Source organism: Pelophylax lessonae (genome assembly GCF_965119305.1).
Source record: "Pelophylax lessonae genome assembly, chromosome: 5".
In the NCBI taxonomy this organism is placed as follows: Eukaryota; Metazoa; Chordata; class Amphibia; order Anura; family Ranidae; genus Pelophylax; species Pelophylax lessonae.
Genome location: NC_138772.1, coordinates 379569419 through 379581446, shown reverse-complemented (window position 1 = coordinate 379581446; position 12028 = coordinate 379569419). Strand labels below are relative to the sequence as shown.

The window sequence follows — 12028 nt, the reverse complement described above, 5'->3', positions numbered from 1 at the left end:
CAGACCTCTTGCTGGCAATAGATGCAGAGAAAGTGTTTGACAGGGTGGACTGGGAATTCATGTTGTCAACAATAGAAAATTTGGGTGTAGGCATGAAAATCATTCAGTGGATTAAGGGATACCTACAGCATCGGTAAGGGTAAAAGGCAGTTTATCTCCCCAATTAAAGATGCGTAACGGGATAAGATGGGGATGTCCTCTTTCGCCACTATTGTTCGTCTTGTCTCTGGAGCCATTATTGGCGACAATAAGAAATAATGGAGATATAGGGGAGAGTAAAATACTTGGGGATTAACATAACTCCATCATTGGAAAATCTTTATCAGGCAAATTATATACCCATGCTAAACTAAATAAAAGCAGATATAAAGAAGATATCAAGTCGCTCACTCTCTGGTTAGGGAGAATAAATGCGATTAAGATGATTACACTGCCTAAAATACTATCTTAATTTCAAATGTTACCAATCTCTATTCCATTGACTTACTTCAAAATAATAAAATCAATGTTTTTAAAAGGTATTTGGCAAGGGAAAAAAACTAGAATACAGTACTCGGTTCTCATAAGAAGTAAGTCACAGGGTGGACTTGCAGTACCAGACATAAAAAGATGCTATGCCGCAGTCATAATTTCACGTATGTTAGAATGGACAAAAATAAGCACAGACAAAAGATGGGTTAAGATTGAAAATGCACTGAGCAGGGCACAGTTAGGTGGGAACATATGGATAACTCCTAAGTATAGGGAAATACAAGTAGAAACACATGAATTGACGATGGTAGTATTTAAAATTTGGGATCTGATTTACAGGCAGGCTAAATTGGAATATAATTCCCCTTTAATACCGTTAGACGGTACAAAATATTTTGCACCAGGGACTGAGACACAATTCGGCACATGGATAAAAAACACACAAAAGATATAGTGCAGGATGGAAGAATTAAGTCCTAGAGGAGGAAACCTGATGTCAAATGAATAGAGGTCTCAACAAGAAACTTTGTGAGATCTCTGCCACAGCCAATTAGATCATGGGGAAATCTGAATACAGTGGAGAAATTATGTAATCCATTAATAAAGATAAAGCATGAAATATCTCCGATATATATAAAACTAGAAAACGTACAATTTTCAGGGAAATTGTGTGAAGTGTTCTTGCTGCCACCGGTAGTCTCCAGCTTTAGTGGGCGGAGTAACTATGTGTGTGTGGGAGTGGCAGCAGTGTGTGTATTTGTGTGGGGCTTGTGTTTGTGTGGTGTGTGTGAGGGGCAGCAGGTAAGAAATTTTGGCAGTTGGAAACAAACGGTCTAGTTTTGAACATTCCGTCCATCATTCTTATGTGGCAACTTACCAAAGTTGGAGGTGCCCATCTTCATACGGCTCTAGTGTAAAAGCTCTAAATCTCACAGCTTAGAGGCTTATACCGTGGGAATCACAAGACCCCGGATGACATTTTGTTGTATAGTATGTCTATGAAATGTTAAAACTGAAGGCACAGTCACAGATTAGAAAACGGCCTTGAAATTTGAGATGGTTTGAGTGCAGTTTCAATGAATGTCAATGGATGGCGTGAGTTGTAAACAAATGGTCATAGTGTAAAAACTATTAGAGCTATGGCTTAGATGTGGACATGTTAAGTGGCAGCAGGGATAGGCGAACGTTTTGATGTAACATTTGTGTAGGTGGCCTTAAAAATGAGGGAGTGGCAGCAGTTTAAAAATTGTGGCAAGATTTCTTCGCTCACCCTCTATCTATTTTTAGGCCCCACTCTAGTTTTGAACATTCCGCCATTCATTCCTATGGGGCCAATTTTGCCAAATTTCGCCACAAAAACAACATTTCGCAAAACCTTCTAAAAAGTAATGGCAACGTGATCGGTAACAATCCGCTCGTTTCGGTATATTGCTTGTCTATGTAGTGTAAAAACTGTGGGAGAAGTTAGGGTGCCAAATTTTCCCATAGGCTTTCACTATAATAATATATATGTGAAAGAATAGTAAGTGTACTTGCCATATGAAAGAACACTTAATAACAGAATTGGCAGACCTGGGGAGACCTTTAATCATAGAGGATTGGGGAAAAGAGAAAGGATCACATTTAAATGAACACGAAATGAAAGAAGTTCTGAGAGCCGTGTACTGTTATGCAATAGATGTGAATACCATAGAAATGAATTATAAAAGCATATCGAGATTGGTACATAATGCCAGAAAAGACACATAAACAATATATAGAAAAATCGGATTTATGTTGGAGGGGATGTAAAACACGGGGTACGTTGTATCCTATGTGGTGGGAATTTCCCAAGATATGCGTTTACTGGCAGAGGGTACAGCAATATATCCAGGAAATAACAGGAGAAAAGATCTTAGATGATCCATGGACGTGTCTATTTCATAAAACAGATAAATCGTATAGACAGTACAAAAATACATTAGTATCAAACCTCATAAAAGCGGCTAAAGGGGCAATACCAAAACAATGGCTTGAACTGGATAGCCCCTCAATAAGAGATTGGTTTAACAGAATTTAATATATACATTATATGGAGTATCTGGGTAGTAGAGAGGAAGAACAGGTTGAGAAGTTTACACATAAATGGAGAAAACGGGTAGACTTAAAAAAAAAAAAAGAAAAAACAATATCTAGAAGAATGGGTGGAATAAGGGGCAGAATGAGTAGTAACGTAGTAAAACAACAGGAATAAGTAGTAGAAAGAAAGGGGAAGGGCTAGGGAGGGGAGGAGGGTAGGTTAAAAATTTTGTATGTTAAAAGGAATTTTGAATATTGTTAATTGTTTGTAAATTTTTGGATTAAATGTAATAATTTATATAAAAAAAAAAGGAACGGGCACAGAGCTCCACTTCGACTCAGACACCAGCAAGGTGTGGAGGCGAGGTACTGATATGGGCTGGTATTAAAGGTGAGCTAGTTGGACCTTTTTTGGTTGAAGATGGACTCAAAATCAACCTCCCAAACCTACTGCCAGTTTTTAGAAGACACTTTCTTCAAGCAGTGGTACAGGAAAAAGTCTGCATCTTTCAGGAAGACCATGACATTTATGCAGGACAATGCTCCATTGCAGGCATTGAAGTACTCCACTGCATGACCTAAAGATGAAAGAATGAGGACGTAAACCCCTTCACCTGACCTAAACCCTTGTGAGAACTTGTAGGCCCTTCTTGAACAGGAGATTTACAGTAAAAGGAAACCAGTATGCCTCTGGACAGTGTCTGGGAGGCTGTGGTTGCTGCTGCACAAAATTGTTTGTTTGTAAATTTTGAGAAGTTTATTATTCTCACGATAACAGATGAAAATAGACAAGTGAGATGGGAAAATTTTTTTGTTTTTAATATAGTTGCATAATTCTGCACGTTAATAGTTGTCCAATAATTGTGCACACATAGATATTCTCCTAAAACCTTACTTTTACTTTAAGTATACAGATTTGAATTAAAATTTTGGATTGACCAAGAGCACTTTAGTTCAATAAAAAAATGAATCCTTTAAAATTACAGCTTGCCTAATTGTGCACAAAGTGTGTATCTGACCCAGTGTTTAAACTGATCAACAAGCGCACACAGATGTAAATGTACTCGCTCTGTCTCTGCCACTCTCACACTATCAGCCCTCTGGATTACCACATCCAGTTCCACAGCATCAAAGATTTATGAGAACGAGAAGACCACTAACAGCCATCATAGCATAGCCTCATTGTAAACGCTTGCCCAGTAACATACATATAGCACAAATGTAAATTGCACTCACATGTTGTTGTGCCTTTAAACTGGCACACTGTCATCCAGCAATGCAATAATACCTGGCTGCTGCTGTTCCGATGCCCACAAGCATTGGGCTTTCCAATAGTGGGAAGCTAAGTCACCCGATGTGACGTCCTAGTCCCCGTAGCCCCGCCTCAATGTGTTTCACCATACTTGACATCTTCAGGAAGCTCCTGAAGTCTGATGCTGTTGAAGCAGAGGTAGTAAATCAGAGGGCTGATAGAGTGACAGAGATGGAGCGAACCATTTACCTCTGTGCGCTTGTTGACCTGTTTAAACACTGGGTTAGATGTATCTGGTGAGTTTCAGGGTGTGGTGACATGGGCGACAGGCCACTTAGTTTGCATCGGATCTGCACAGAGTGGAGTTTGTGGAGCACATTCTTATTACTTTATGGACACTGACTGTGATTAGCTATTTATTATGTGTTTTTGGTTTAATTATTAGCACTTGTATGCAGGGAATCTAGTGCCGTTCTCACTTGATTTTCTGGATATTTACGTGTGTGTGTATTGGGGTGACCGTTTTGAGCTGCAGCTGGGACTAGGAAAACGCACATTAGTAGAGTGACGCCGTTATTTACATTTTGATTTCAAGTATAACTAAAGCCAAAGCTTTTTCTTTAGTTTTAGATAGAGTGGAAAGGGATTAGAACATCTGTCAGTTTATATTGCTGTCTGTGTCCCCGTTAGGGAGGTTCACTCTAGAAAGCACCAAAATGAAAATTCTGGGCCGAAACAGAAAACGAAAATTCAGGATGCCCTTGGCCGAAAAACGAAAATGACTTTTTTCCCCTTAATGATTTTAAAATAGTTTTCTTCTGATGACTCTTCCATGAAGACCATATTTGTACAAGTATCTCTTAATAGTGTACCACAACTCCAGTGTCTGCCAGATCTTTTTGGAGGGATCGTGCAGTCAAACGTGGTTTTTGAATTGTTTTTCTCACAATCCTGCAAGCCGTTCGGTCCGATATTTTTCTTGGTCTTCCAGATCTTGCTTTAACTTCCACTGTTCCTGATGACTGCCATTTCCTAATTACATTCCGAACAGAGGATATTGACATCTGAAAACGCTTTCTTCTTATAGCCTTCTCCAGCTTTGTGAGCGTCAACTATTTTCAGTTTCAGTTTTCTAGACAACTGCTTAAATAGAAGATCCCATGGTGCTGATTGTTGGGGCAAGGTCAGATGAGTCTGGGCATTTAAAACCTTTGAGATTGACATCACCTGGTCTTCCCAGACGATGATTGAGAACAATCCATGACACTGGCAGGTCTCAGCCTTGCAAAGGGGGCAGTGCATGCTATAAATTCTGCAGGGTGCCCAAACTTTTACAGACGCCATTTTTTTGTTTTCTGTAATTTTGAAAGTGTAAATGATGGAAATTAAATCTAACGACATATTATAAGAATGTCTAATCTGTAATTTGATGCCTTTTGGAGATTTTTCCATCTTTCCTTGGCTTCTTTATGCACATTAATACAAATTTTTACCTGGGGTGCCCAAACTTTCGATGTGCTAACATTATCTAATCTCACCTGACAGTGTTCTCAATGATATGCGAGTCTCATATGTTGACAGCTTTGTGGGTAAATAGTTTGTGTTCTTTTAAAACTTGGTCATCAATGTGCAGAGATGTGTAAATAGGACTAGGAAATGCCTTTCCGAAGCAGGAATAAACAATAATGTATGGCTTTATTAATCTATTTCAATATGTATTAATCTATACTACTTTGCACAAATGGAGATGGTTTGTTTATAGTGTATTCAATAGCAGACACTCTTGAATGTTTTAATGCAACAATTATAACACTGTATTACCACCATCTATTATCATTACTTGAACACCAGGCAAGCTTTATCTACTGAGCTGCATGGATGAAAATTAATAGGAATGCAACTAATTTGCTACCTCAAAAGATCATTAGCAACGGTCGGAGTTGCTTGCTGCTTTCATTCTTGAGTGTTTGTAATCTAGCTTCCACTTGGGAATGATTAAGTTAGCTGTGGTTATGGTTACTAGTGGAAAAAAACATGTAAATCGTTAAAGTTGCAAGAGCAGTCAGACGCTAATTTTATGCTTCAGGAGTCCAATATTTAAAAAAAAAAAATTGCATTAAAAACAGAATAATTATTAAAAAATGGGATTACTTTATTTGAAGAGATCCATTTAATTACTGGAAATCTTTAGTTGGCATGTGGATTCATGTTGGCACATTGGTGCACATGTTCCCAAATTTGCATACCCAAGAGTATTGTTTACCTCTTCGTTGTTGGTGGCCTTTAAGTCTCCAATGAGATAACCTAGTGTAACGCTCCTTGCGTTTCTTATAAGGTGTGGATTTTCAGCTGCAGAAGTAGTTCCACGTCAGTAGTCATGTAGGAGATATGCTGAGATACCAATCCCAACCTCAATGACTCATCATGTATGGAAGGTCTTATTTCAGCAAGTAAATACACACAGTAATTAAGCTGGTTCCTAGTGTGACTTTATATACATGTGGTAAGACAATGATAAAGGTCTTAGGGATAGGTTTGAGTGGAAGTGGTAGGTGACAGACACTTGAGGTGAGACAGTGCAGATGGATGCAGGAAGGGTTAGCGATCATGTATGATAACAGATGACAGAGTAGCAGGTGCATACAGGAGAGATCAACCCAGTGCAGGAAATAGTAGCAGTAGCCTCAAGAGCTAGCAATCTAGTTATGCAGATGTAAAAGACAGTCCTTGCTATGCAGAGCTAAATAGTGTAAGCCTAGTACAAGTCTATAGAGATTTCCCCTGTGGGGTACTTAGCACTAATAGCGATAGCCGAAGGATCGCTCAGGAGATGCGGATGATCCAGTAGCAGGATGCAGGGATCAGCGCAGCGAGGTTCGTCAGCGAGGAGAGCTTGCAAGCATGGAAGCTTCAAGCAAGATTAGTATCCAGGTACTGGTGTTTGAACGAACACATGTGAGTGAGAACCGACGCCCTAAATAGCCATCTAGTCCGGCGCTGGGTGATGACAGCTTCAGCCTTAAAGGGAAACACACCTATATGTGTTTCTTCTGTCTAGGTAGATGGAAATCACCCGGAATAAATGTGATAGGAGGCACTGAGAGTGCCAGAACCTTACACCTAGGAAGCATGACTAAATATTATAACCCCAATTTGTATCTTTTAATAGTGCCACTGTTGCTAGTAAAAAAAGAACCCTAAATAAAGAATAATACTGCAATCCAATCCTGCCACGGGTGACCCTGATTTTTGCACTGTTGCAGAGCACCAGCCGTAGTATCTTTTACCATTCAACTCTTACTGATTTTGAGGGCTGCATCCTTGGTTGCGCATTGTAGTCCCACCTGCTGGACAGTGGGTCACTACTGCTCTGCAGGATGAGGCTATGGACATGAGCCTCCGACATACCCAAATAGAGCCAATTTTACAGGGAGTTTTTAGCAGCAAATTTACTTTTTAACAATAAAAGTGTGGACATTCAATCCCGCTGTGCAATTGTGTTGTGATGGCAGGGAGACTTCCCAGCCCTCAGAACACACTGATCAATCATGAAAAACCCAACATGCTGCTTGTACAGAAGTCGATCAGTAGATCGGCTTCTGTTATCCAGGGTGCCCATACATGGATCGAAATATGGCCAGTCCCTACTGAACAGGCCGAATTTTGATCCATGTATGGGCCAGCTTTATTTCCACTGCTAAACAAAAATATAGCCTTATAGCTTGCAGCAGTCAGAACATTGCAAAATTGTAACCAGTTATTTTATCTACCAAATTATTTATTAAAGCAAGTTATTTTGTAGATTACATGGTCATAGCTGAATATCCAGCTGTCATTCACCCTCACAGTGCAAGTCTTACAACTTTTGCAAAACATTTCCAGACAGATTTTGAATTGCGTGTTTAAAAAGCTTTGGTAAGAGGAGTGGTTTCAGAGTTATTGCCGCGCTTTCCCTCCCTATGTGAAAAGAGCATTTCAGGGCATGTTTTGTTTTTGTGCACACTTGTTCCGAGGTAATCTTTCCTTCTCTCTCAGTGAATGGGAAGGTTGTCCTTAATTGACCCTTCAAACCTTGAGCAGTTTGGAAATTACAAAATGAATGTAGAGTTGGGTAAAAATAATCACAGGCAATATATTGCGCTGTGAATTTTAACTTTTTAGAATCCCTGCAAAATGTCTTTATGCTTATTATTGTAAAGTAAGAACCCTACTTCGATCCTTCACTCTTTTTTCCCCCCCAAGGAATACGTGCCAAACCATAGTTTGCAGGACCAATTTCAGTTTGTTTTTAGTTTTTTTAAAAAATTGCTTTTAAACTCATCACTTTTATTTTTTAAACTTTCAGTGCCGCAGTTTATAGCATTAGTACAACATTGCATGGAGAGGAGCCAGTTGTATTGAACTGAGGTCATCAACTACTAACATACTCTGGATCCTTCTAAAATCCAGAATGATTACATAGAGAGAACATATGCTTAACTAAGCAGGAGAGCTCATAATCCTACAGCATTTCCTGTAGACACAGTTTGGGTGTTGTCCAAATCTAGTCTTTAGGAAACACCCTATAGTTACCTGATCAGACTTTATATCTTCAGGAAATATGTACATTTGGAGAATCACACTTTTTTTTTTTTCTGCTAGGATTGTATACTACACATGATATGACCTACAAAGCTGAATAAGTTACTATACAGTATATTGGTAATATAAATACATTCTATTAAAAACATGATTTAAAACGTATTTGTTCTAAACATTTTTTTTTCCTTGTGATGACCAACCATAGCTTTTAAAATACATAAAACGTCTTCTGTATTCCTTTGCTCTTTACTGAAAATCTATAAACACCTTTTTGATACAAGAACACAATAAACCACATTATAAGTGTAGCACCCTCCTAGATGGGTGCTAGGAAGGAAAGTAGTTTGCTCTGCCTGCTTAACAGGGGAGTAGCAGGTAAAATATAGCCTGCTCCATCTGTTTTACAGGGGAGCCTGATCAATAGTTATGCCTGTTGCATGTGTCCATGTGTGATTCATCTGTGCTGAGGGAGTGTCCCCACTGTATCCAATAGGGGAGCCTGTTGGACAGTGGAGGAAACCCAGCCAGTGACACACAGGCTTTTGTAACTGTCCCAGGGGGTTGGCACAAACCGTGATGCATCCTGGGATATATTATAAAAGCCAAGGGCACATGTGACAGGGCGTCTTTGGATGGGAAGCCAGGTGCCAGGAGGAGGGTGATGGCTGTCTCTCCTCCTGTCTGTATGGAAGGTGGTCGCAGATGGTCGGCCTGCTGAGCCAGAAGCGTGGTGCTGAGCCAGGAGGCCAAGTGGACGCTGACGAGCAGAGTTGAAGGCAGAGCAACCTTGGGAAAAACAGTGTCCGTTAGTACCGGGAAGCTTGCCAGGGGTCTGCCCAGGAAGGGGACCACTCCAGTGGAGAGTCGGTAGACAGGGGCTAGCACGCACAGCACGTGAGAAAGGGGGTGCCAAGTTAGAACCCTGAAGAGAAACTAAATCAGGATCATATTCTTTATCTTTACTTCAGTGGCAAGGTGAAGCAGAGGCCTTGCCGCACACTGCAGCTAGATGTCCTCAATATGTGTGCATAGTTCATACTTGGAGTATCCCACTCATCCTTTCCCCCATCCCAGTTCTAAATAAAACACAAAAACCAAATACCCTGGACTGTTCATTGTCTGAGCCAAGTGTCTAAAGTGATACGTTTCTACAGACTGTTGCTACGGGTAACCCAGGGGAATCCAGAAAGAGCAATTCTCAGCATTCCCCTAGGGGGCAGTGCTACATAAGGAATTGTCACAGTACAGAGGATTCTAATATTGTGTTCACATTGGTCCATGTACCCAAACTAACAAAAATACCAACACATATATGGAGAATTTACGAGGGGAGTAGGAACCCAGGAAGAAGGGAAGGAGAGAACACCGTGAGCCCTGGATAAAGGGGGGGGGGGAGCCATAGGGGTAGAATAACATGTTGGAGATAAAGTAATATCTGTCTGTGATTTTATAATTTATATATTGAAATTAAATACAATTTGAATAAAAAAAAAAAATAGAATAATCCCAGCTGCTAAAAAGTACCATTTGAAGTAGTAGATACTATGTGAACCTCAGCAAGAAAAAAGGTGTATAGCAAGATTGACCAATTGGGAATGCTAATAAACCACAAGTTGTCCCAAGAAGCTAAATTGGCATATTATGTGGATATAATCCAGAAGAGCATCAATGAAACAAATGAAAAGTTTAAGGATCATATAACCTCCACAGATTGCAACAGGGTGCTTGCTGAATGAGAAAGCTCACCATCAGGCACATACCATGCACAACTTAACCCTCAGAAGTGGTAATGATGGACAAAAATGATCATACCAGCCCAAGATAATCCGGAACAATGTCGGTAATCATGCCCTAAATTTGTTTTATGCTCTAGGCGTTTTTTCATGTTGCTTGAAGGGCTTCATCTCGGTAACACACCTGCTTGCTGTCCAGACCTCTTAACCCCGACTCAAAGCGACTTCCTCCTGGCTGCTTCCAGTTATCCATGGACGTAATTTCCAGTATGCCTGTCCAGTGTGAATCTTTCCACCATAGCAGTGCCTCTGCCTAGTGACATCACTGACCACATCCAGGCCTCCTTCGACTGCCCCATGGTAATAGTTCAGTGTCAGCAGCTCTGGTTTTAGGGCATGATTACGGACATTGTTCCGGACTATCTTGGGCTGGTATGATTTGCTTCTATCATTTCTACTCCTGAGGGTTTAGTTGTGCATGGTATATGCCCGATGGTGATCTTTATCTCATTCAGAAAGAAACCTGTTCCAAATCAAAGATTGGCACTGGGAGCACTTGAGTCTGGGGATAGTAGACCTGGACAGCAAGCATAGGTTACCACGACAAAGCCTTTTACACTCCAGGCACTTTCAAGGGACTTGAAAAAAGCGTTTAGTGTGAAACTTCTCTAGGGAATAATTACCGACATTGTTGCTGACTATCTTGGGCTGGTAACATTTTTGGCCATCATTGCCGCTACTGAGGGTTTAGTTGTGCATGGTATGTGCCCGATGGTGACCTTTATCTTATTCAGCAAGCACCCTTTTCCAATCTGTAGATTTTATGTAGTCTTTAACCTCCCTGGCGGTAATTCCAAGTGTGGCTGGGGGTTAATTTTCAGTACCAAAAGCGGTAACCCTGAGCCACACTTGGAGTTGTATATAAATGGCTCATTTATGCAAAATTAAAAACAAATTGAAGATACCACATCCCAATTATAGTGAGAAAAAAAATTGGAATAGTGTGGGTCATAGGTCGGGACTTTTTAGGTACCGTCTAAGACCAATAATAGTAATGTAGTATTAATACAATAATTTGTATAAAAACATTTTATTTATTATATATTTCTCAAAAGAAAAAAGGGGAGAAATACAAAAGGACAAGGAAACAATTGATCTATACAAAGAATCAATAGTGGAAAATAAAACCATCACATAGATACATAATCCTCATATATTAGCAATGAAACCTCCGGGAAGTACCGCTGGGCCAGACTAATCCGGTAACAGTCAGGTATTTCCTTGGGTGTACCGTAACCCACTACCCTACATGTTTCACGGTACGAACCGCTTCTTCAGGGGTACAGGGGTGCAAATAGATGTTTCAAGAGGATAACTGTAGGATAATTGAAACAGAAATTAGTTACAAGACAATTTTACTTCGGGTAATGTATAACATGTGATTACAATATATTTTATTTAAAAACCAAACAAATTATAGTCACCATACATATAAATCACAATATATCATATAGACACAGGAGCCAAGAGTAAGCAAGGATAATCCCACCTTATCGGCTGCTGGTCTGTGGATAGGAGGGAGTAACACGCCAAAGACAAACGTACCGCGAAACATGTAGGGTAGTGGGTTACGGTACACCCAAGGAAATACCTGACTGGTACGGGATTAGTCTGGCCCAACCCGGAGGTTCCATTGCTAATATATGAGGATTATGTATCTATGTGATGGTTTTATTTTCCACTATTGATTCTTTGTATAGATCAATTGTTCCCTTGTCCTTTTGTATTTCTCCCCTTTTTTCTTTTGAGAAATATATAATAAAATGTTTTTTATACAAATTATTGTATTAATACTACATTACTATTATTGGTCTTAGACGATACCTAAAAAGTCCCGACCTATGCCCCACACTATTCCAATTTTTTTTTCCAC

At 39.9% G+C, this 12028-nt stretch overlaps 1 protein-coding gene across 1 annotated transcript in view; it reads left to right on the top strand.

Annotated features, from left to right (window-relative positions):
- The window catches only part of LDLRAD4 (low density lipoprotein receptor class A domain containing 4), a 532001-nt gene that overhangs the window by 359509 nt on the left and 160464 nt on the right, over positions 1–12028 (top strand). The window lies entirely within an intron of this gene.